The following is a 23,601-nucleotide window of genomic DNA, read 5'->3' on the forward strand; positions in this document are numbered from 1 at the left end:
AACCCTAAGGTTAAAAACTATATGATTGAAACAGAAAAAGTAGTATGAAACTTTTTTCGTCAATTAAGTTGTTAAATTGTTGAATATTCTGAAATTACAAACTTTAAAGAACTTTAAACGCAATTTTCTCAGTGTTTTAAAGCGTTTTGAAAAGTACCGTTGCGGTGAACGTTATGTCTTAAAAACTATTCATCCAATTTTCAAAAAAAATTTGAATTGTTCTTATTTGCATTCTTGTGTACTTGAACGGCTTTTTGATCAAAAAATTTCGATTTTTTGCAATGAATTTTTGTTTAAAAGTTTGAACATCACAATGCTCAATTTTTTGGTCAAAATGTTTTTTTTTGTAAAAAAATTGTTTTATTGGGAAACTGATCTGTTCAAGTACACTAGAGATGGTCAGGTTCGCGAGAGCGAGATTTAACAATTATCAATTCCGTGTTCTATTTGGTTCTTAAAATATATAAAAAAAGTATTTTTATGCTTGTTTCGATCCCGCCAGGCAATTTTAAAAGTTTGGAGTGAAAAAACCTTTCATCATAGCAAATATTCCGTAATTCATGAATTTGTGGTAAATGATGTATTTTTTATCAATCTTTGTATGGACATATGTACTAGAGTAACTAATTCTTTGTAGTACTCATATACCATGTTAATCCTTATGAAGTAGTGAGATGATTGTACATTTATCGGAATATTGGAATAGTTATTTATAAAATTACAACGACATTGAACGTAAGAACTAATGTTGGGGAGACTTGATCAAGGGGCAATAAGCTGAAGAAAGGTACAACATTTCAGATATTTATTATTCTGTGGTACCTACTGTTAATGATAATTACGTCATAAAAAAAATCCCCCCTTAAACACCTGTCTATATCTTTTTAGCACAAGTTCACAAAATTGGCAGTACAGTAAATCTTAAAAAGGAAATGCATTAAAAAAATCAAAATTCATGAAACACAATCCTTTTCTATTTTTTACTGGCACTAAGGACCTCGAAAATATAAAAAAATGATTACAGCATGTTTCAAGCCATTATTTTTTGTTTTAATATTTCAAAATTTTCTTGGTTAAGTCTCCCTGCGCCTTGGGCAAGTCTCCCCGCGGTGGGGAGATTTGACCAGAAAAAGCGATCACAGAAAAACTTTTATAACTTTTGAAAAAGTAAATTAACACTTCTGCAAAAAAAAACATGAACACGCTCCATACTTTTGCACATTACATTTTAACGAGTTCTGAAGGATTGAAAACTTTTTTAGATATTTACATAGTATTAACTGAAAACCTGGTCAAGTCTCCCCATGTTCCCCTACATTAATGATTAATTATGAATACTGTTAATAGAAACATGAATTAAAATGATAATTGAATTTTAATGCAGATGCAGAACGATTTGTTTATTCTTAGCATAGTTGCGATCCACGAGATGCTTTTAAACTATTGACTACAAATTGAACAACAGGCACATCGTCTTATTTATTTTTTAAAAAGCAGATAATTCAAACAGTTTTTTTTCCTAGGTGGTTTTCTAGAGTTTGTATTTGTTCCCTTAGACTTAAACTAAAAACATGGAAAGTTCCATTTTGAATAAAAAAAAAAAATAAATTGATGTTATGTTATACGAAAAATTTTGGATTTGAACCAACATCTTCCCAGGTCTCCCGAGTCTCCGATAGAAACCTTCCCGTCAGGTTTCTGGCTGTCCTTGATTTAGCTAGGGTTACCAAGTAGACTGAGAGCAAATGAAGGATACGTTAGATCACCACCGAGATAAATTTGAAGGATTGTGGAACCGGCGCTAGATGCACTGACGGCGTTCATAGTATACGTTACAAAACACGGTCTTTACTTGAAACTTCTACAAATCCGCTAATGGCTTGCACAGGACACCCAATATTTTGCCGATCAATTCTTTAAGGTCGTGAAAATTCATGTATTTTCATGAAGGAATCCAAATCATGCAACGGCCCAGCCCTGGAGCAATCTGACAGAAAGTGCTTGTTACATATTTGTACCACTGATTTGATAGTGGCGCTAGTATACCATCACCATATGAGTGTCATGAGCAACGAAGGCTCTCATATGGGAATGGTTTACCATCGTCACTATCAAATCAGTGGTACAAATATGCAGCAAGCACTTTCTGTGATCCGGATTCCTTCGTGAGAATATATAAATTTCCACGATCTTAAGGAATTGATCGCAAAAATCTGTTAAAGTTTTTGGCGGATTCGTAGAAGTTTGGAGACGTTCCGAGAACTCCATCGGAGATATCGAAGCATCTCTCTACCGTACTATCTAAAGCATAAAAGAAATTATACACCCCATCATAGACGATCGTCCTAACGTTACGTCAAGAACGCGTCAGAAAATCTTGATTGACACCCTTCGACACAAGTTGGACCCTACCAACCAGTAACGCGGGTGACGTCGTGTAAACCGTCGAATAGGAATTACCAATAGCCATAGCTCAATTTAATAAATTATATAAAACTACTCTTGCAGGAATGGTTATCGATAAAAAAACTTAGAAATTTTGGTTAAGTACGACGGGCAGGGTTGTTTGAAACTGTCATCATTAAGCTGCCGATTTATCCTACTTTCCAGTAAGGATATTGACGGTTTATAAGTTTCTCAGAACATTAAAAAAATTCGACGCTCGATAATAGTAAATATAAATGCGAATTCCATTCGCCAGTAATTTGTTTTGCCATAGGCAGATATTACTGGACGCGTGTGCTGCCCATAAAAGCATGAGAGTCCCATATTGAAAAACAGCAAGCCGAGAAAAACGCTGTTGAAGATTTACTTTCTCATTGAGCGTTATGGATGGGACAAACATATTTTGGTATTTTTTTTTCAATATTTTCTAAACAAACTAGGTAATCTTATTTGTGCATTGTGATTCAATTGGTGATATAGAATACAGAAAACTCATTTTCGACAAAATTCCATATGGGACTCTAATGCATTAAATTAATGCTCCGTACTATACAGTCGAGCTCTGATCGGGTTTCTCAAATTTTAAATTTTCTGGTTCGGGTTTTCAAATTTTGAAATTCTTGGTTCGGGTTTTTCAAATTTTATAATTTCGGGCTCAGGTCGGGCTCGGGTTTTTCAATTTTCAAGCTCTCGGGTTCGGGTTCTAAAAATTGAAATCTCTAAAGTACAGCACAATACATTTTTCTTCAATAATCTTCTTAGTTTTTGGATTTCATTTGAGCGGTCCGGCTTGGAGAGCGTTCACCGCAAACCTCTGCCAAAAAAAAACATGCTTCGGGCCATAAATCCGACAACTTTGAATATTTTTTTATTTGAACTTTTGTTTTCTATCTTCGGTAGTGCTACCAACGAACTGTCTTTTGTTTTTTTCAAAAAATATTTGCAAAAACTTTTAAAAAAACCTGTTTTAATCCACCTAACGGTGCAATTGTGTCGTTCTCATTTCTTCAAACTATTACTCCATGCCGATTATGCTCAATATAATTGTGGAAATGTCTATTACATTCTTAACCCTAGAACGTTGCACTTGCGTTTTCCACCTTAGAATGCTGCACTGGGGTATAAATGTACCCCACGCGTTTGATCGCATTTTTCGCAGGTAAAAATGCAAACAAAAGAAATGTATAATACATCACTTTCTTCGTTTTTTAAATTGCGAAAACAGATGTGTAAGTGAAAGTAAGGTCGACAATGACTGGGCAGTGCGTAAGCCTCTTGTACCTGAAGGCATAAAATAGACCCCACTTGCGGTCCTTAGCTTCCTGCCCACTAACTCCTAGCCCTGGCCTCCTCGTGGCGTCGACTGGGATACGAGTAACCTTAGTGAAGATCGGGTAACCAACCCCGGTGGGAACTTTGGTCGTATGCCGGCAGGGAAGGGGGGGGGGGGGGGGGTTACCCTTCTTCGGAAGGTGTAAACCTGTCCTGGTGTCCAGGTGGGACCTTAAGCAGTCCTGGCACGACGGCCCACCGGCGAGACAGGTGGTTGGCGTAGGCCCTATAAGCCGCCCCTTAAAAAACCCACATAACAAACAATACAGAAGAGAATACGACCCAGAACAATCGGCAACGACCCAGGCGACGAATAAAGGATCACGATTGGAAACTCGGAACATGGAACTGCAGATCGCTCGGCTTCGCAGGATGTGACAGGATAATCTACGACGAGCTACACCCCCGCAACTTCGATATCGTGGCGCTGCAGGAACTTTGCTGGACGGGACAGAAGGTGTGGAAAAGCGGGCATCGAGCGGCTACCTTCTACCAGAGCTGTGGTACAACCAACGAGCTGGGAACCGGCTTCATAGTGCTGGGCAAGATGCGCCAACGTGTGATCGGGTGGCAGCCGATCAACGCAAGGATGTGCAAGTTGAGGATCAAAGGCCGTTTCTTCAACTACAGCATCATCAACGTGCACTGCCCACACGAAGGGAGACCCGACGACGGGAAAGAAGCGTTCTACATGCAGCTGGAGCAGACATACGACGGTTGCCCTCTGCGAGACGTGAAAATTGTCATCGGCGACATGAACGCACAGGTAGGAAGGGAGGCAATGTACAGACCGGTGATCGGGCCTAACAGCCTGCATCTCGTATCAAATGACAACGGCCAACGATGTGTGAACTTCGCAGCCTTCCGTGGAATGGTAATCCGAAGCACCTTCTTCCCTCGCAAAGATATCCACAAAGTCACCTGGAGATCACCGGACCAAGTAACAAAAAATCAAATCGACCACGTTCTAATCGACGGTAGATTCTTCTCGGACATCACAAACGTCCGCACTTATCGCAGTGCGAATATAGATTCGGACCACCACCTGGTTGCACTATGGTTGCGCTCAAAACTTTCGACAGTGCATAGCTCTCGTCGAAGCCGAACGCCGCGGCTAAACATCGAGCGGCTAGAAAATGGCAGAGTGGCTCAAGAATACGCGCAGCAGTTGGAAGTGGCACTACCAACGGAAGAGCAGCTAGGCGCAGTTGCCCTTGAAGATGGCTGGAGAGATATCCAATCCGCCATAGGTAGCACCGCAGCCACTGCACTAGGTACGGTGGGCCCGGACCGAAGAAGCGACTGGTACGACGGCGAATGCGAGCAGTTAGTCGAAGAGAAGAATGCAGCATGGGCGAGAATGCTGCAACACCGCACGAGGGCGAACGAGGCGCGATATAAACAGGCACGGAACAGGCAGAACTCGGTTTTCCGGACCAAAAAGCGCCAGCAGGAAGACCGAGATCGCGAAGCGATGGAGCAGCTGTACCGCGCTAAAGACACGCGGAAATTCTACGAGAAGTTGAACCGCTACCACAGGCCGACATGTGCAGAGATACAAACGGGAATCTTCTCACGGACCAGTGTGAGGTGATCCAGAGGTGGCGGCAGCACTACGAAGAACACCTGAACGGCGATGCAGCAGACGACGAGGATGGCACGGTAACGCACCTGGGAGCACGCGCGGAAGACATTACACTACCGGCTCCGGATCTCCAAGAAATCCAGTAGGAGATTGACCGGCTCAAAAATAATAAAGCCGCTGGGGTTGACCAAATACCAAGCGAGCTACTAAAACACGGTGGCGAGCCACTGGCTAAAGCGCTGCACTGGGTGATTACCAAGATTTGGGTGGAGGAGATTTTACCGGAGGAGTGGATGGAAGGTGTCGTGTGTCCTATCTACAAAAAGGGCGACAAGCTGGATTGCTGTAATTACCGAGCAATCACCCTGCTGAACGCCGCCTACAAGGTACTCTCCCAAATACTATGCCGTCGACTATCACCAATTGCAAGAGAGTTCGTGGGGCAGTACCAGGCGGGTTTCATGAGCGAACGATCTACCACGGACCAGGTGTTCGCCCTTCGTCAAGTACTGCAGAAATGCCGCGAGTACAATGTGCCCACACATCATTTGTTCATCGACTTCAAAGCCGCATACGACACTATCGATCGAGATCAGCTATGGCAGATTATGCACGAGTACGGATTCCCGGACAAACTGACGCGATTAGTGAAGGCGACGATGGATCGGGTGATGTGCGTAGTACGTGTCTCAGGGACGCTCTCGAGTCCCTTCGAATCACGCAGAGGGTTACGGCAAGGTGATGGTCTCTCGTGTCTGTTATTCAACATCGCGCTGGAAGGTGTAATAAGAAGAGCAGGGATCGACACGAGTGGTACGATTTTCACAAAGTCCGTTCAGCTACTTGGCTTCGCCGATGACGTTGATATTATTGCATGAAACTTTGAGAAGATGGAGGAAGCCTACATCAGACTGAAAAGAGAAGCCAAGCGCGTCGGACTTGCCATCAACACGTCGAAGACAAAGTACATGATAGGAAGAGGTTCACGAGAAGAGAATGAGAACCGCCCGCTTCGAGTTTGCATCGGTGGCGACGAAATCGAGGTGATTGAAGAGTTCGTGTACTTGGGCTCACTGGTGACCGCCGACAATGATACCAGCAGAGAGATTCGTAGACGCATCGTGGCAGGAAATCGTGCTTACTTTGGCCTCCGCAAGACACTTCGGTCGAACAGAGTTCGCCGTCGTACGAAGTTGACCATCTACAAGACGCTGATTAGACCGGTAGTTCTCTACGGGCACGAAACCTGGACCATGCTCGTGGAGGACCAACGCGCACTTGGTGTCTTCGAACGGAAAGTGCTGCGTACCATCTACGGTGGAGTGCAGATGGAAGACGGCACATGGAGACGGCGAATGAACCATGAGTTGCATCAGCTGTTGGGGGAGCCGCCCATCTGTCATACCGCGAAAATCGGACGACTACGGTGGGCCGGGCACGTAGCCAGAATGTCGGACAATAGCCCGGTGAAAACGGTTCTCAATTGCAATCCGACCGGTACAAGAAGACGTGGCGCACAGCGAGCACGATGGATCGACCAGGTGGAAGACGATTTGCAGACCCTTCGCAGACTGCGTGGCTGGCGACGCGCGGCCATGGACCGACTGAAATGGAGGAATCTTTTGTATACGGCACAGGCCACTTCGGCCTTAATCTGTTAATAAATAAAAAAATATCTCAGAGGGCCATTCCACTGGAGTAACTCTTCTAGACATCGAAAAAGCCTTCGACAGTGTTTGGCACAAAGGTTTAATTGCCAAAATGTGGGATTTCAATTTTCCAATTTACATAATAAAGATAATTAAAATCTAACTTAATAACCGTACCCTACAGGTTTCTTACACTGATAATATAAATTCTTAAATATAATGAAATCGATCATAAAATGCACGAATTCATTTGTCGTTTTCTGCAACGAAGTATTTTCGTGCATTCTAAATAGTAGGTTTCGTTCATTTCATGAAGAAGAATGGCCGTTTGGCGAACGAAATCTTTCGTAAATTTTACACGTTTAATGTATACTGCACGAATGTTATCGTTGATAACAACATTATTTTTCGTGAATGAAACGAAATATTTTGTTTATTTTAATAAACGTGTGTGTATATAACGAACGATTTCGTTGGTCGCACGAATTCATTTCGTTTATCTTAGAAAAGGGTTCGTATTTATTATCCTCTTATTGTTTTCAGTCGATCTTTTGGGATCGATGTTTGACAACATAGATTTTTCTTTATTTAAAAAAAAATCGATGTGGCCAAATCGATTTTATTGTGGTACGAAGACATGGCCGCTTGATGAACGAAAGTTTTCGTAAATTTTACTTATTTGGTTTACATTGCACGAATGTAATCGTTGATAACGACATTATTTTTCGTGAACGAAACGAAATGTTTCGTGTATTTCAATAAATGTTTATGTATATGATGAACGATTTCGTTGGTCGCACGATTTCATTTCGTTCATCTTAGGAAAGTTTTCGTATTCATTAACATATTATTTTTTCAATCGATATTTTAGGATCGATGTTTGACAACAACGATTTTTCAACTAACTAAAAGGATCGATCTGACAAAATCGATTTTAATTCAATCTGCTCCCTTCTATTGATGACTAAAAAGATTGTGGTGTGAAGTAATGACCGCTTGATGAACGAAAGTTTTCGTAAATATTACATATTCAGTGTACATTACATGAATGTTATTGTTGAAAACGGCATTATTATTCGGGAATTAAACGAAATGTTTCGTTTATTTTAATAAACGGTTGTGTAAATTACAAACGATTTCGTTGATCGCACGAGTTCATTTTGTACATCTTAGAAAAGTTTTCGTATTATTAGCCTCTTATTGTTTTCAGTCGATCATTTGGGATCGATGTTTGACTACATCGATTTTTTTATTTAAAAAAATCGATGTGGCCAAATCGATTTTACTGTGGTACGAAGAAATGGCCGCTTGATGAACGAAAATTTTGGTGAATTTTACTTATTTAGTTTACATTGCACGAATGTAATCGTTCATAACGACATTATTTTTCGTGAATGAAACGAAATGTTTTGTTTATTTTAATAAACGTGTGTGTATATTGCGAACAATCTCGTTGGTCGTAAATATTATAAAGATATTCGTATAAAGCAGCGAACAATTCGTTTGCCGAACGAAGCTGTTTCATAATAAGCCAACGAAAGTCGTTTCGTCGTTTTCACGAAAAACTCGTAATAAAAAATAAATGTGTTTCAATAGAACTACGAACGATTCATAATATGTACGAAAAATTCGTATATTTTATGAAAATTATCTGTACGAAACTAATGCATAGCGATTTACGAATATATTCTATCAGTGTATCAGAATTGTAAATCTAATAAGCTACCCGTTAAAGCAGGCGTCCCTCAAGGATCAAGCGTCGCACCAATACTGTACAATATTTTTACCTCTGATCTTCCAAATCTACCTACAGGCTGTAAAAAGTCACTTTTCTGTGATGATACTAGCATCTCAGCCACTGGGAGGAGTCTTCGTATTATCTGCAGTCGACTGCAACGAAGCTTGAATATTTTCAATGATTACCTGAAAAAATGGAAAATTTCCACTAATGCGGCAAAAACGCAATTGACTGTGTTTCCGCATAAGCCAAGAACTTCTTCTCTTAAACCAAATAATAACCATATTATTAAATTTAATGGTTTGAATTTAACGTGGACAGATCAAGTTAACTACTTGGGTTTGATTTACGATAAAAAACTCACTTTTAAGGATCACATTGAAGGAATCCAAACCAAATGCAACAAATATATAAAATGTTTATACACTCTTATAAATAGGAATTCTAGGCTCTGCCTAAAGAACAAACTATTAATTTATAAACAAATATTTAGACCGGCAATGCTATATGCAGTGCCAATCTGGACAAGTTGTTGTGCTACTAGGAAAAAAAAACGCTTCAAAGGATTCAGAATAAAATTCTGAAAATGATTTTGAAGCGTCCCCCACGGTTTAGCACAAATGAATTGCACAGACTCGCAAACATAGAAACATTAGAAATTATGACGGACAGTATTATAAGCAACTTCCGACAAAAATCGTTGCAATCTTCAATTGCAACGATTAGCTCTCTTTATAGTTTATAAGTTAGTTTATAAGATTTGTTTAGCTCCTTATTCAGAAGACAAGTAGGTTTAAAACATCCTACTGAAAAAAAACTTAACTGCGAAAGCATAATATAACTTAATAATAATTAACCGAATCATGTAAACAATAGGGATGAAAAGTCACCACTTGTGGCTGAACACCCAATATACTAAATTAGAAATGTAATGCAAACAAAACAATACAATCAAATAGAAAATAATATACAAAAAAAAACAGGAACTAGAAGTTCAATCCACACAAAATTCAATAGCAGCCGATGGTAACGTTGTACCTTTCATTTAAGACTAAGTTTGTGATAATCGGTTCAGAAAATTCCGAAAAACCGATGTGGACAAATTATAACAAGATTTTATATGTAACCGTACTCCTCAACTCGTAACTCCGGAACCGGAAATCAGATTTAAATGAAATTCAATAGCAGCCGATGGGAGCCTTGTACCTTTCATTCGTGACTAAGTTTGTGAAAATCGGTTCAGCCATCTCCGAGAAAACGATGTGGACATTTTGTTAATATATCCGCACGTACACACATATATACATACATACATAGATACACATAGACATTTTCCGATCTCGACGAACTGAGTCGAATGGTACATGACACTCGGCTCTCCGTTAGAAAGACGGTTTTTGGAGGTTATGAGAAAGGTAAAAAATCACGAAATTAGCTCACAACTTTGTATATAACCCCTTAAAGAACTTTTCAAGGATAGTTTGGAACTTTTTCGTCAATAAATTAAATACAAGAATGACCATATTTTTTATCGAAAATTAAAACAAAATCTCTATCCCATAAAATTTACTTGATTAGGAATTTTCAAAGTAAATTTGACTCTAGAAAAGCCCTAAATTATCCCTATTTAAACGCACATGGTGACCTCGCCCCAGTCAGAATTTTACTCTCGATGTCTACACTTTAATATAATAGAAGTGGTTCCCCGAGTAAAAAGTCTGTTTGCCGATTTTTAGTTAGTAACTCGATTGTCAGGTTATCTAGCCCGAAAATGAATCGGAATAAAAGCAAGACCCATTTTAGAAGACATATATTCGAAATACTGATTATAGCTTCTTTCAAAAAATAAAGTACGAACATTCAGCAGAAAATCGTTTCTGTATTCGTTTTCTTTTCAGTACAAACAAAAGGATAATTACAAATTCTCCTAAGCCAATCCTTGGGTGTCCTAACTCAACTCCTAGCTCGGCGTACAATGTTTAAATTGGATATTTTAACACTTTCTGAAGCCTACGAATCCTTGCTAAACAATAACACAATCAGTAATATAACAATCCTAATTGCTTCGAGACAAAATCCTAAAACCTGTGTAGGTATATGTGCAGAACGCGCTCACTTGTTCTTATGCTACAAAATAAACTAATCATAATTCAGCCAGATAGGGTTAGAGGTAACAGATAGTTTGGGTGTTACCTCGAAATTTCGTGTTGATGGTGCTGATAAATATTTCTGTCCCTGTCGTTGTTAACGCATTACTTATTGACAGTTTTGCTAGTCCCGTTTTTGGTGGTTCTGATGGTATTCTTAGTCCGGACAGCACTCTGCTTATTGGCTTTGTTCGTGTAGGTAACGCTATTGCCGCTTGCTTTGAGGTAGTTATCTTTACTGATGCTATTGCTGACGTTGTCCTTGTTGCTGCCACTGTAGACGTTACTGCTGTTGTCATTGCTGATATTGTTAACGATCTTGTTTCTATTGGCGCTATCGTTACCGATGATGTTGCTGTTAGTACTATACCTGTTGCGGTTGGCCTTGTTATTGCTGCTATTGGCGATGCAGATGCAATTTCCACCAATAATACCGTTACTGTTGTATTCGAAACAATGGAGAACATTATTTTTATTTGTTCGCTTTCTTTTCCTTCTCTGTCATCTAGTCCTCACCGGAACTGGACTGTCGGCGAAGGAATTTGCTACTGCCAGTACGCTCCTAACTTCACTTATCTGCGATACTAGCTGATCGAACGTTTCCTGCATTTTGTTGATACCTTTGAGAAAGGTCACAATTTCAAGATTTGTTTGGATCTGAGTCCGCAGTTTATCGCAGATTACAACCTGTTTTTGCAGTATTCGACTTAGGCTGATCTTGTCCAAGCAATGATTGCGACAGGGTGGTGGTTCGTTGCTGTCAATAGACTTTTCGCTGTCACACTGAACACCAGCACAACCAGCGTGGAAATAACGGTTGCGCTTTCCCTGGCATCTTCCCAAGAAGCGATTATCGCTCGTGGAGCACTTTGAAACTTCACATTGCATTTTGGACATTGTCGCACTATTCGGTAGCGCGCTCGGTCAAAATTTCACACTCGCAGAATAACTATCGAAGGACCGCAATATAACCAAACCGTACTCGGCAAACGTTTGAATCCTTATGCGGTATTCAGTGGCATGCACGGTGCACCTATATTAGGCATTTTGGACAATTATAATGGTTCATCATGTCGTTTGCAAAAATATACGAATTATTTTTGTGCCCACCATGTACTCGACAGTTTCTTACAAAACCTTACTTCCTTGGAAATATCTATAAATGGAACATATATAAAGTCTGTATCGATCAATGTATGCAAACATAATACAATGCAAGTTGCTTTGAATTTTTTTCTAGACAAAACAGCACAGTTGCTTTGCCAAACAAATCATTCACTAACGAGCTAAACATATGCCAAAAGCTCAATATCTATTTTCAAACAGCAGTCTACGGCGAAAAGATTTTTACCTGCGACACAAAGCGTTAGAAATGTACATTGATATGCCATGATTGGTTTTTCCCATATAGTTGTATGATATAAGCCTCCGGCACATCCCTCTTATTACGACCTACAACCAGAAACCGCGTAGGACATAATCATCTCATTATTTCGCAGAGCATAAAACCCAAAAAATGGGACAACCCACCGCGTTGACTGGGAAATGACAGGTTGCAGAGGTTCAGTTTAGCGGCCTTGAACATTTGCGTTATTAATTATATTAATTCGATGGAAGTTTTCCGGGTAAGCCGCTTTACCAATATCATCAGCTCGTTTCGACATGGGGTAATTTGTTTAGCAGCCACGTGATCACCTCTCCTGATGTCGTCTGCAATAAAAATAACTTTTTTGTAGCAGAACTGGCTTACCTAAGCGAAAGTTACGTCCCACAAGGTTTGGTTATTTAATAAAGGAGAAAGCTGTCGCAATAGGATCTCTGCCGGGCAGTGGCGGCGCGAGGTATTTTACTGCTCGGGGCCAACAATTGAATTTGCTGCCCCTCTTGTAATGAATTTTCAAAAGAGATCGATTTTATTTTCCATCTTTTCATATGAAACAATAAATGATAAAAGTATTAGAAAGGCTCTACACAAAATAATCTTTTTCATATTTTATTGTCAATGCTTTGTCCTGGCGGTAGTTAGGGTTCGTCGCGGTTGCGGTAATTACCGCAACCGCGCGGTATTTACCGCACCCGCACCGCAAAATCTGCGGTGCGGTGAGACACTTTTTCCCGCGGATGCGGTGCGGGAATGAGCTTTTACCGCGCGGTTTTGCCGCACCCGCACCGCAAAAATATAATTAATAAAGTCTCACGTTTGCATTTAAAAGTGGATTAAAACTAGGACTTTAACCATTTGAGAAGGCCGCAACTAGATTTATTTCCTTAGCAAATGCTTAGCAATAGCATTGTTAGAAAAACCCCCATGTCAGAACGTTCGAGTTTTACTTTTCACCCTACAATAAGGCAACATAAAAATACTTTGAATTGGCATAAATTCCATTGACTTGCTAATTATTGGAGAAGAAATCGAAATATAATAAATATTCGACTTATGGCTACTTGATTTCTCACATTTTGGTTATTCTAAATTGATAAACAGACTGCTATTACGAAAGAAAATCTTGCTGTGTCCGAAATAATTTGACGCTATTATTTTTACGACATATTTTGGACACTAGTTAGTTTATACTTCTAAGTAAAACTTCACAAACTAACAATTTCAAACACATAAAATCCAAATAGAGACAAAATTATTAGATCATTTAAAAACAATAAATTTGTGCTCTTAAATCCAATTTAAAAGTGCATCACTCCTCCCGATTCCTGTTGGAAATCGTGGAATTATGAATCGTTTTCGAGATCAATTTTTCAATTTGAATTTTGATTAATTTAATGGAATTGGAGATAAACTAATTATGCCGGGACTTAAACACAACCCAAAGAATATTTTATCTTCATCAAACCAAACGAATTTGAAGTAATTAGCAGTAAAAGAGACGAATGTATGAAAAGCGTCCAAAATAAGGATGGATCCAAATTAAGCTGATTATTCTATCATTCTTTCATCAACATTGTACTTCTATCTTCTTTGATTGCTGTGTAAATTCAATGTGAATTTTTCTGCAGTCAATTTTATTGGATTCTTTCTCAAAAAGTATGCTACATAACTTTTTTTGCGCACTTCCTTTCAAATTTACGATCATTTTCTACCAAATCAAGTCCTGATATTCTTCAGTTAAGACTATTTTTTAGCTTTTTTGAAGTAATGTTATTCAAAGTTAGTTTTTTATAGTGTATGGTATTACATTTTTTTGTAATTCTCAAAGCCATATTGTGACAAGTGTGAAAGTTAGCTCAGATGCCAAATACCACATAGTTTGACTCCCGTCCACTTCAATTGAAGTTTTTGTCATTGGCTCTTTGGGAAAATACTAGAGGAAAATATACTAAATACTATAACTTTCGAACTAGCCTTTAAAAAATTACAGTTCATCCATTTTTAAAGGTAGCAATCTTAGTATTTGAATGATAATACATCTGTTTCTTGAAAAATACGGAAATCAGATTTTTGGGATATTTTGTCCATGGAACCCCCTATTTTTAATAACATTTTTGCTGTATGCTACAAATCATACATTTTTTGCAGTTTTTCTAATGTTCAATAATTCTGTACCGGTTGATACCGGACCCCTGATTAGATTTATAGAGCAATTTTTTTTCGTCAAATATGGCGTCGTTCTTATTGATGAAATACAATATGTTTTTATTTCACTGTATTGGAATATATGCGCTGCTATATAGAACCTTAATTTTTTTTTGGTGAAATTCCTTTAAGAATGAAAGGTGGTTTTTACTACGTAAATGCGGAAAACATCCATTTCATTTTCACATGTCAAAAACAATGAAAATATGAAAATTTGAAGAAAAAATATGCATCTTCATTTCTTATTACATTTTTATGCCATTTTTTCAATTAACAGAAGAGTTGCTAAAATAAAAATTTTCCTATTACTGCAGTAGAACGTTTTTGAATGTATAATGTTGCCTTTAAATGTACGGAATTTTATTAATAGAAAATGCAAAAGTTGATTTTTTTCATAAACATTACATTCTGAGGAGTCTCTTAAAGTTAAATTTCGTGTGAATAAGAATAACATTTTTTTATACAAATAAAAAAAATCAACACCTTTTTTTTAACCGTTGTGTGCCCGACGCGGTACCCGGGTACCTTTTTAAGATTCAATTAATTAAAATCCTATGTTTTATCCATAGCTGGAAATTAAAATTTTGTGACATCTTAGAACTTCACTAAGTCAAGCTTTTGGGTTAATAATATTTTTTTTTTTCATTTCGTTTATTTGATAGGCACAAATGCGTTAGCTTGGCGGTGCCGAATTATTTTGTTTTTACATTTTGAATATCTTAAAACTAGGAGGTTACAATGTTGAAATATTTTTTTTATAAAAGAGAAAAAATTTTACAGCTTTCTTAAGACTAGAAAAAAAAATCTATATATAATAGAGGGGGCAAAAGATTTTTTTTTATGAAAAATTGTAAAACAAGGAATTCAATAGTAATAGTTTTTTAGGAAATATTTACAGTTATCTTAAAACTAACAATATAGTTTGGTACACAAAAGGGGGAACAAATATTTATGAAAAATTTCACAGATGTTTTAAAACTAGGGATACAATTCTATTTACAAGATGGGGGACAATAGTTTTAACGAAGAGTAGAAATTACGACTATCTTAAAACTAGGAATACGGAATACAAATTTGATTTTTTATCGGATACTTATGCTTGGTCATTTCCAAAATCGGTGTAGAAGTAGTTGTATCAAGGACAGGGGAGAGAAGGCGTAGATGGTGACCGGTAGAGAAGAGCAAAACTTGCAACTTTCGGGCAAACGGGAGATCAGCGAAACAAATTTGCGCCTCAGTCTAGTAGGTCGGATTGGCGGATGGTATTATTCGGACCCGCGGGGAATCCTTCAAAGGGAATCCTTCGGACCTCGAGTCGCTCTCGCTTCAGATTCCGTAGTGATAAGGGCGATGGCGGTTACATAGTGGCAGTCTGAAGCTTATCGGTTCCACACGGCAAGAGGAAACTTCTAAAAACGAGAAATAAAAAGAGAGGGGCTAAATTGGGATATTTATCGTTTTTATGAAAGTATAAATAAGGGACATATAGGGGAAATCACGATTTGCCAGCATATCTCGGACTGGGACATTGGGTGGTCTACCTCGGGCCCGAAGGGAATCCTTTAACTGAGACCTGGCGTCCAAATACCCGGCGCATACCCAGACAACGTGCTCGATGTCATGATAGCCCTCGTCACAAGCGCACAGACTACTCTCCGCAAGCCCAATACGCCGCAAATGTGCATCTAAGGTGTAGTGGTTGGACATAAGTCGGGACATTACACGAATAAAATCCCGACCCACATCCATCCCCCTGAACCAAGGTTTCGTTGATACCTTTGGGATAATCGAATGTAGCCATCGTCCAAGTTCCCCATTGCTCCACGAGGTTTGAAAACTGTTGAGTGTCCTCTGACGACAAATACTAAAAAATTCGTTGAAGCAGATTGGTCTTTCGTATATGTCACCATTTAATGCGCCCACCTTTGCTAATGAGTCGGCCTTTTCATTGCCCGGGATAGAACAATGAGAGGGGACCCAAACAAAGGTAATCTGATAAGATTTTTCAGATAACGTACACAAGGACTCCTGTAATACCCCAGAAAATACGGTAATTGCTTTTTAGGCTTCACCGCACGAAGAGCCTCGATAGAGCTGAGGCTGTCCGAAACGATGAAGTAGTGATCTGTGGGCAGAATATCGATGATCCCAAGGGTGTACTGAATTGCAGCTAACTCTGCGACGTAAACTGAAGCAGGATCATTGAGCTTGAATGAAGCGGTGATAGTATTGTTGAAGATACCGAAGCCCGTGGACCCATCGAGATTTGATCCGTCAGTGTAGAACATTTTGTCACAGTCGACTTCTCGGAATTTATTATAAAATATATTGGGGATCACTTGAGGGCGTATATGGTCCGGGATTCCACGAATCTCTTCCTTCATGGATGTGTCGAAGAATACAGTAGAATCAGAAGTATCTAGGAAACGAACACGGTTGGGAGTATACGTAGAAGGATTAATGCTCTGTGCCATGTAGTCGAAGTACAAGGCCATAAATCGGGTTTGAGAATTAAGCTCGACGAGCCTCTCGAAGTTTTTAATCACCAACGGGTTCAGAATGTCGCATCGGATGAGCAATCGATATGAGAGTTCCCAAAATCGATTTTTTAGCGGAAGAACGCCCGCCAGCACTTCGAGACTCATCGTATGGGTCGAATGCATGCAACCCAAGGCAATGCGCAAGCAACGATTCTGGATTCTCTCCAGTTTGATGAAGTGTATGTTCGCAGCGGAGCGGAAACAGAAACACCCGTACTCCATCACCGACAATATCGTTGTTTTGTACAACCTGATCAGGTCTCCTGGGTGAGCACCCCACCATGTTCCAGTTATTGTTCGGAGAAAATTGATCCTTTGTTGGCATTTCTGTTTCAGATACCTAATGTGACATCCCCAGGTACCTTTAGAGTCGAACCAGACCCCGAGATATTTAAATGTGAAAACCTGGTTGATCGTTGCACCCATTAATAGAAGCTGGAGTTGCGCCGGCTCACGCTTCCTAGAAAAGACAACCAACTCAGTTTTCTCCGTGGAGAACTCAATACCCAGCTGAAGAGCCCAAGCAGACAAATTGTCCAAGGTATTTTGTAATGGTCCTTGCAAGTCGGCAGCTTTGGGCCCTGTAACAGAGACCACCCCGTCGTCTGCAAGTTGCCTTAGCGTGCATGAATTGGCAAGACAATCGTCAATGTTATTCACGTAAAAATTGTAGAGAAGGGGACTTAGACATGAGCCCTGGGGAAGACCCATGTAGCTAAATCGCGATGTTGTTAAATCGCCATGCGAAAACTGCATGTGCTTTTCAGACAACAGGTTTAGCAAAAAGTTATTTAAAATTGGTGAAAGACCATGCTGGTGCAGCTTCTCTGACAGAATGTTGATAGAAACTGAGTCAAAAGCCCCCTTAATATCCAAGAAGACTGATGCCATCTGCTCTTTGTTAGCATAGGCCATTTGGATTTCTGTAGAAAGCAACGCAAGGCAATCGTTCGTCCCTTTGCCTTTGCGGAAGCCAAATTGTGTATCTGACAGTAAGCCATTTGCTTCAACCCGATTGTCGAGGCGAAACAAGATCATTTTCTCGAACAACTTCCGAATACAGGACAGCATTGCAATCGGCCGATACGAGTTGTGGTCGGAGGCTGGTTTTCCTGGTTTTTGAATGGCGATGACCTTCACTTGCCTCCAGTCATGAGGGACAATGTTACCCTCAAGAAACTTGTTAAATAAGTTCAGCAAGCGCCTTTTTGCAGTGTCAGGCAGATTCTTCAGCAAGTTGAATTTGATTCTGTCTAACCCTGGGGCGTTATTGTTGCATGATAAGAGAGCAAGTGAAAACTCCACCATCGAAAACGGTGTTTCGTTCGTGGTATCGGGAGGAAACGCGGCGCGGCACGTTTTCTGTACCGGGACAGAGTCCGGATAGATCTTCTTGGCGAAAGCGAATATCCAACGGTTTGAATATTCCACGTTCTCGTTGGTACTATTACGGTTACGCATACGTCGAGCCGTACCCCAAAGAGTGCTCATCGCTGTTTCCCTCGTTAACCCGTCGACGAACCGGCGCCAATAACTGCGTTTTTTGGCTTTCATTAAACTCTTCATTCGCCTTTCTAGCGACGCGTACTGTTGATAGCTAGCGGGTAACCCGTCTTCCCGGAAGGCCTTATATGCAGTGGACTTCTCCGCGTACAGCTCTGAGCACTCTTTATCCCACCACAGTGTGGGAGACCGTCCATGGGTATTCGCGTTGGGTACTGGTTTAGTCTGAGCTTGATTCGCACTGTCGAGAATCAAGCCAGCCAAAAACCTGTACTCTTCCTCCGGAGGAAGTTCTTGAGTGGATTCGATTTTAACGGATATCGCGGTCACGTAACTCTTCCAATCAATGTTCCGTGTGAGGTCATACGAGGCATTGATTGTTTTCGATGGTCTTGAACCGTTAGCAATTGAAATCACGATAGGCAAATGATCGCTACCGTGGGGATCAGGGATCACCTTCCACATGCAATCTAACTGTAGCGATGTCGAGCAAAGCGATAAATCCAACGCGCTTACGCGTGCTGGTGGTGTAGGAATCCGCGTCATTTCTCCCGTGTTTAAGATGGTCATGTTGAAATTATCGCAAAGATCTTGGATTACTGTTGATCTATTATCATCATGAAGACAACCCCATACCGTACCGTGCGAGTTAAAGTCTCCCAGAACTAGCCGCGGTGCCGGTAAGGATTCCGTGATATTACAAAGCGTTCGGTGCCCTACCGAGGCTCTAGGAGGAATGTAGATGGAAGCAATGCAAAGGTCTTTACCTTTGATTAAAACTTGACAAGCGACAATTTCAATGCCTGGTGTCGAAGGGAGGTTAATTCGGTTGAAAGAATAGCACTTTTTGATCCCCAAAAGTACTCCTCCATAGGGGTTTTCTCGATCCAGACGAATTATATTAAAGTCGTGGAAGTTGAGATTTATATCGGAAGTTAACCAAGTTTCACATAATGCGAAAGCATCACATTTTAAACTATTTAGTAAAAATTTAAAGGAATCGATTTTCGGGAGGATACTTCTGCTGTTCCACTGTAGAACAGTGATCGAATCGGTGACCTCGTTCGATGACTTAGCCATCGAAGGATACGATCGCTGCAAGGAGGGGCCATTTAGTAGTCAACTGCTTCAAAAATGTTTGCACTATAGGGAGAAAACGTATCAGAAGGCTTTTAAGAGGATCAGTAACATTGAAAGCTGTGAAAATTAAATCCACTATTTCAGAAAATTTCATTAGTCCGCTACTGGACTGAGTATCTGTTTGAAAAAAGGGGACACTTGGGGTTTTTGGTGTCCCTGGAAGTGGTGGGTACTCCTTGTTAGAATTAAGATTTCCAAGTCCTGGAGCAAATTGCTTCGGCTTTTGTGCATCACTTCCGTTGGATTTATTGATTGTAGTTGGCGCACTCTGAGGGGACGACACCTTGGCACCCTTACGAGGCAATTTAGGGGAGGCTAGATTTCTCCTCTTCCTGGATTCCCCTGGGTTAACCAATGATGTTCCCTCTTGTGGGTCGTCAGATTCTTGCTCAACGCCAGCCAAAAGAGCAAAGGAATTTTCAGAAGGGACAGATGGCGAAGCATTCTTTAGCATTTCTGCATAAGAGTGCCTCGAGCGATCCTTAAGGGAGCGCTTAATTTTATCCCCGCGCTGCTTGTACGCCGGGCATGACTTAAGAGCATGCGGAGGGCCCCCGCAGTAAATACACTTCTCAGTTTCTCCACCGCAAGCGTCATCCTCATGTTCTCCCTCGCATTTGCCGCACCGTTTTTTATTGCCACAATAAGTGGCTGTGTGGCCCAGTTGCTTGCAATTGCTACAGTTCATTACCCGCGGCATAAACAGGCGAACGGGTAAGCGAACCCTATCCAGGAGGACATAGTTGGGAAGAGCAGACCCGGAGAAAGTCACCCGAATCGAGTCTGACGGAGAATAAGTCGTCTTATTATTTTCTGTTTTTGCGGAATACAATTGCTTGCATTCCAGAATCTTCACCTTTTGAAGTGAAGGGTCCTTAAAGCAGCCAACCCCGTACTTCAACAGGTCTTCGCACTTTAGACCCGGTTCGGCGACGATTCCATCGATCTCCACTGCCCTACAAGGCACATACACCCTGAATTGCTTCGTAAAACGCTCGCTGCGAGCAATCTGGTTTGCCTGATCGAGGTCATTTACTATAACGCGTATCTTATTAGCTCGAACACGTGTTATCTGCGCTACGGCCGGGTAGTTAGCAGTCAGCTCCCGTGATATTTCTAGAATATTGGGCGATTTCGTGTTGGGCCGGAAATACACCACCCAGGGTCCATTTGAACTGGCTGGGTATGTTTTAACACGGGGAGGACTGGGGGAATCAGGGGAGGGAGTAATATCGGGTTTATCCGGTAAATCCATGGGAATATCATTCCCATCCAAATCCAAACGAGAGATGAAACTTGTATTCAGGGGAAAGGGAAAAGTAGAGACCGATCGGGGAAAGGGAAACAAAAGAAAGAAAAATAATACTTAGCTTATATAGCGGCGTGTCCGGCAATTCTGGTATTCACTTCACCAGCCTAGGCACCGGCGAACAAAGACTGCCTCAAACAATAGTTGACCTTCACTGTCAATATATATTCTTGTTCACTTTATGCACAGCACCAGAAAACGAACTGCTTCGATCGAGAGCTCGGAGAGTTATGAGGGTTAATAATATTGTTGATATAGTAAGGGTGGGAGTGAGGAGCGGCTTCTGTATTTTTACATTTCTTACAAAAGAAATGTATAGGATTCGCTCAAACTTTGACAACTTTTTTCGAGGCCCGGAGGGCCGAGTCTCATATACCAATCGACTCAGCTCGACAAATTGAGACAATGTCTGTATGTGTGTGTGTGTGTATGTGTGTATGTAAGTATGTACAAAATGTCATGTAATTATCTCAGCAATGGCTGAACCGATCTTAATTAAATTAGTTTCAAATGAAAGGCCTAACGTTGCCATTTGACACTATTATTTTTGATTTTCGATATGTTGTTTACTTTCTGAGATATGGACGATTTTGTCAAAACACAGCAGGTTTTTTGCGAATAACTTTCGAACAATACAATATTGTCCCACAAACTGCACATAAATGAAAAGCTTGTAAAAATACCTTGCTAACAAGCTATAGATTGTCTGAATCCGTGCACGAGTGGCGGAGATATTAAACATTTTGTATTTTTAGTCCTCGCTTGCCAATTTCCACTAATTAAAAATGAGATTGTTTCATACAGAGTATTGCTTTACTGGTGTTTTAGGGGCAAAACTAAAGCGATTTTGAATATAGGGGTATGAAAACACATCTACGTGATTCAAGGAATTCGATGTTGAGAACATTTTGTGAATTACCTTTATAATAAATGAACTATTTCTCAAAAATCAATATATAAGTTCACTTCAAAGACAAAATAATGTGTTGGTAAAGAAACAGGGAGTTCCAATATTTATTCCTTGGATTAGGAATTGCGTTCAATCATGAGGTAAATGTTGGATAGTATATCAATACACAGATTAACAAGTAATTCACCTAGTAGTGAGATAAAGATTTCTAATATAATTATACTTGTGGCGTCATCGAAAGCAACTGTATGTTTGAAGTCCAAAAATTTAGCGAAAATTTGCAAGATTTAGGTTATACTGGTTATGGCGCAAAAATTACTACTTACATTATTTATGATAAGAATGTAAAAATCAATATATCATAATAATATACCTATAAAAATAATGTCACTGCATTAACCATCATTTGCCACTCCTCACACGCCCCCCCCCCCCCATCTCTCTCTCTCTCTCTCTCTCTCTCTCTCTCTTTCTCTCTCTGTGTCTCTTCTATCGCATCTATCTAGCTATTTCTGTATGCATTTCTAAGTTGTGCGATAAGATCTTCTGCCAATCTGAAATATTTATTAATTGTAATTGCGAAGGTTTGAGAAAACAAAACTATTTTTTGTCTGCTGCTACATCAACTCAACTTTAATTCAATTGCATACAAAGCCTGTATCTACACTATAATTAAGGTAATTCATGGCTATATCAGAAAAATATTTGGCTTAACTGGGTAATATGAAAGTTTGACGATGGAAATTTTCAAAAGAGACATTCCACGTGCGATATTTAAACTATTCATATCTCTATTGAATTTTGAATGAAAGATATGCTCAAAGACTGAAAGCTGAAGCCAGCAAGATTTCGAAGACAAAATACATGAGAGGAAGAGGTTCTAGAGACGACAATGTGAACCTCCCACCCGAGTTCGGATTGACGGTGACGAAATCGAGATGGTCGACGAATTCATGTATTTGGGCTCACTGGTAACCGACGACAATGATAACAGCAGAGAAATTCAGAGACGGATCATAGCGGGAAATCGTGCCTACTTTGGACTCCAGAGGACGCTCCGGTCGAACAAAATTCGCCGCCGCACGAAGTTGATTATCTTGAAGACGCTGATTAGATCGGTGGTCCTCTACGGCCACGAGACCTGGACTATGCTCGTGGAGGACCAACGCGCTCTTGGAGTTTTCGAACGAAAGGTGTTGCGTACCATCTATGGTGGCGTGCAGATGGAAGACGGAACGTTGCGCAGGCGAATGAACCAGGAGTTGTATCAGCTGCACATTCGTTGTATTGGTACGAACATTCATGAAAAATAACGGATCAAAAACCAAATATCCACAAATTAGATCCAGGAAAAGAAGTCCCCAAAGTACCCACTCTCGATGGGGGATGCAACTACAATGTGTCTTCTAACTTATCGTCGTCCATATTTGGATATACTGAGTAGTTTGAACCATTTCTTTTTCAGAAGATGGGATTTTCGAAAACATTTCAAAACTTTCTGATACAATGGTTTTCAAATTCGTACAATCCGGTTTATTCATTTTCTATATTCAAAAATGTTTTTGGCTTCAAATATATGACCATTTCATTTTAATTAATTATTTCATTCCACATCTTTTTATTCGTTTTGTTCATCTGCGTTCATTTTACTTATTTTATTCGTTTCATTCTTTGGATTCACTCTGATCAGTTTATTCTTTCTGTGCATTTTACT

The sequence above is a fragment of the Topomyia yanbarensis genome, chromosome 3, assembly GCF_030247195.1.
Source record: "Topomyia yanbarensis strain Yona2022 chromosome 3, ASM3024719v1, whole genome shotgun sequence".
Lineage (NCBI taxonomy): Eukaryota > Metazoa > Arthropoda > Insecta > Diptera > Culicidae > Topomyia > Topomyia yanbarensis.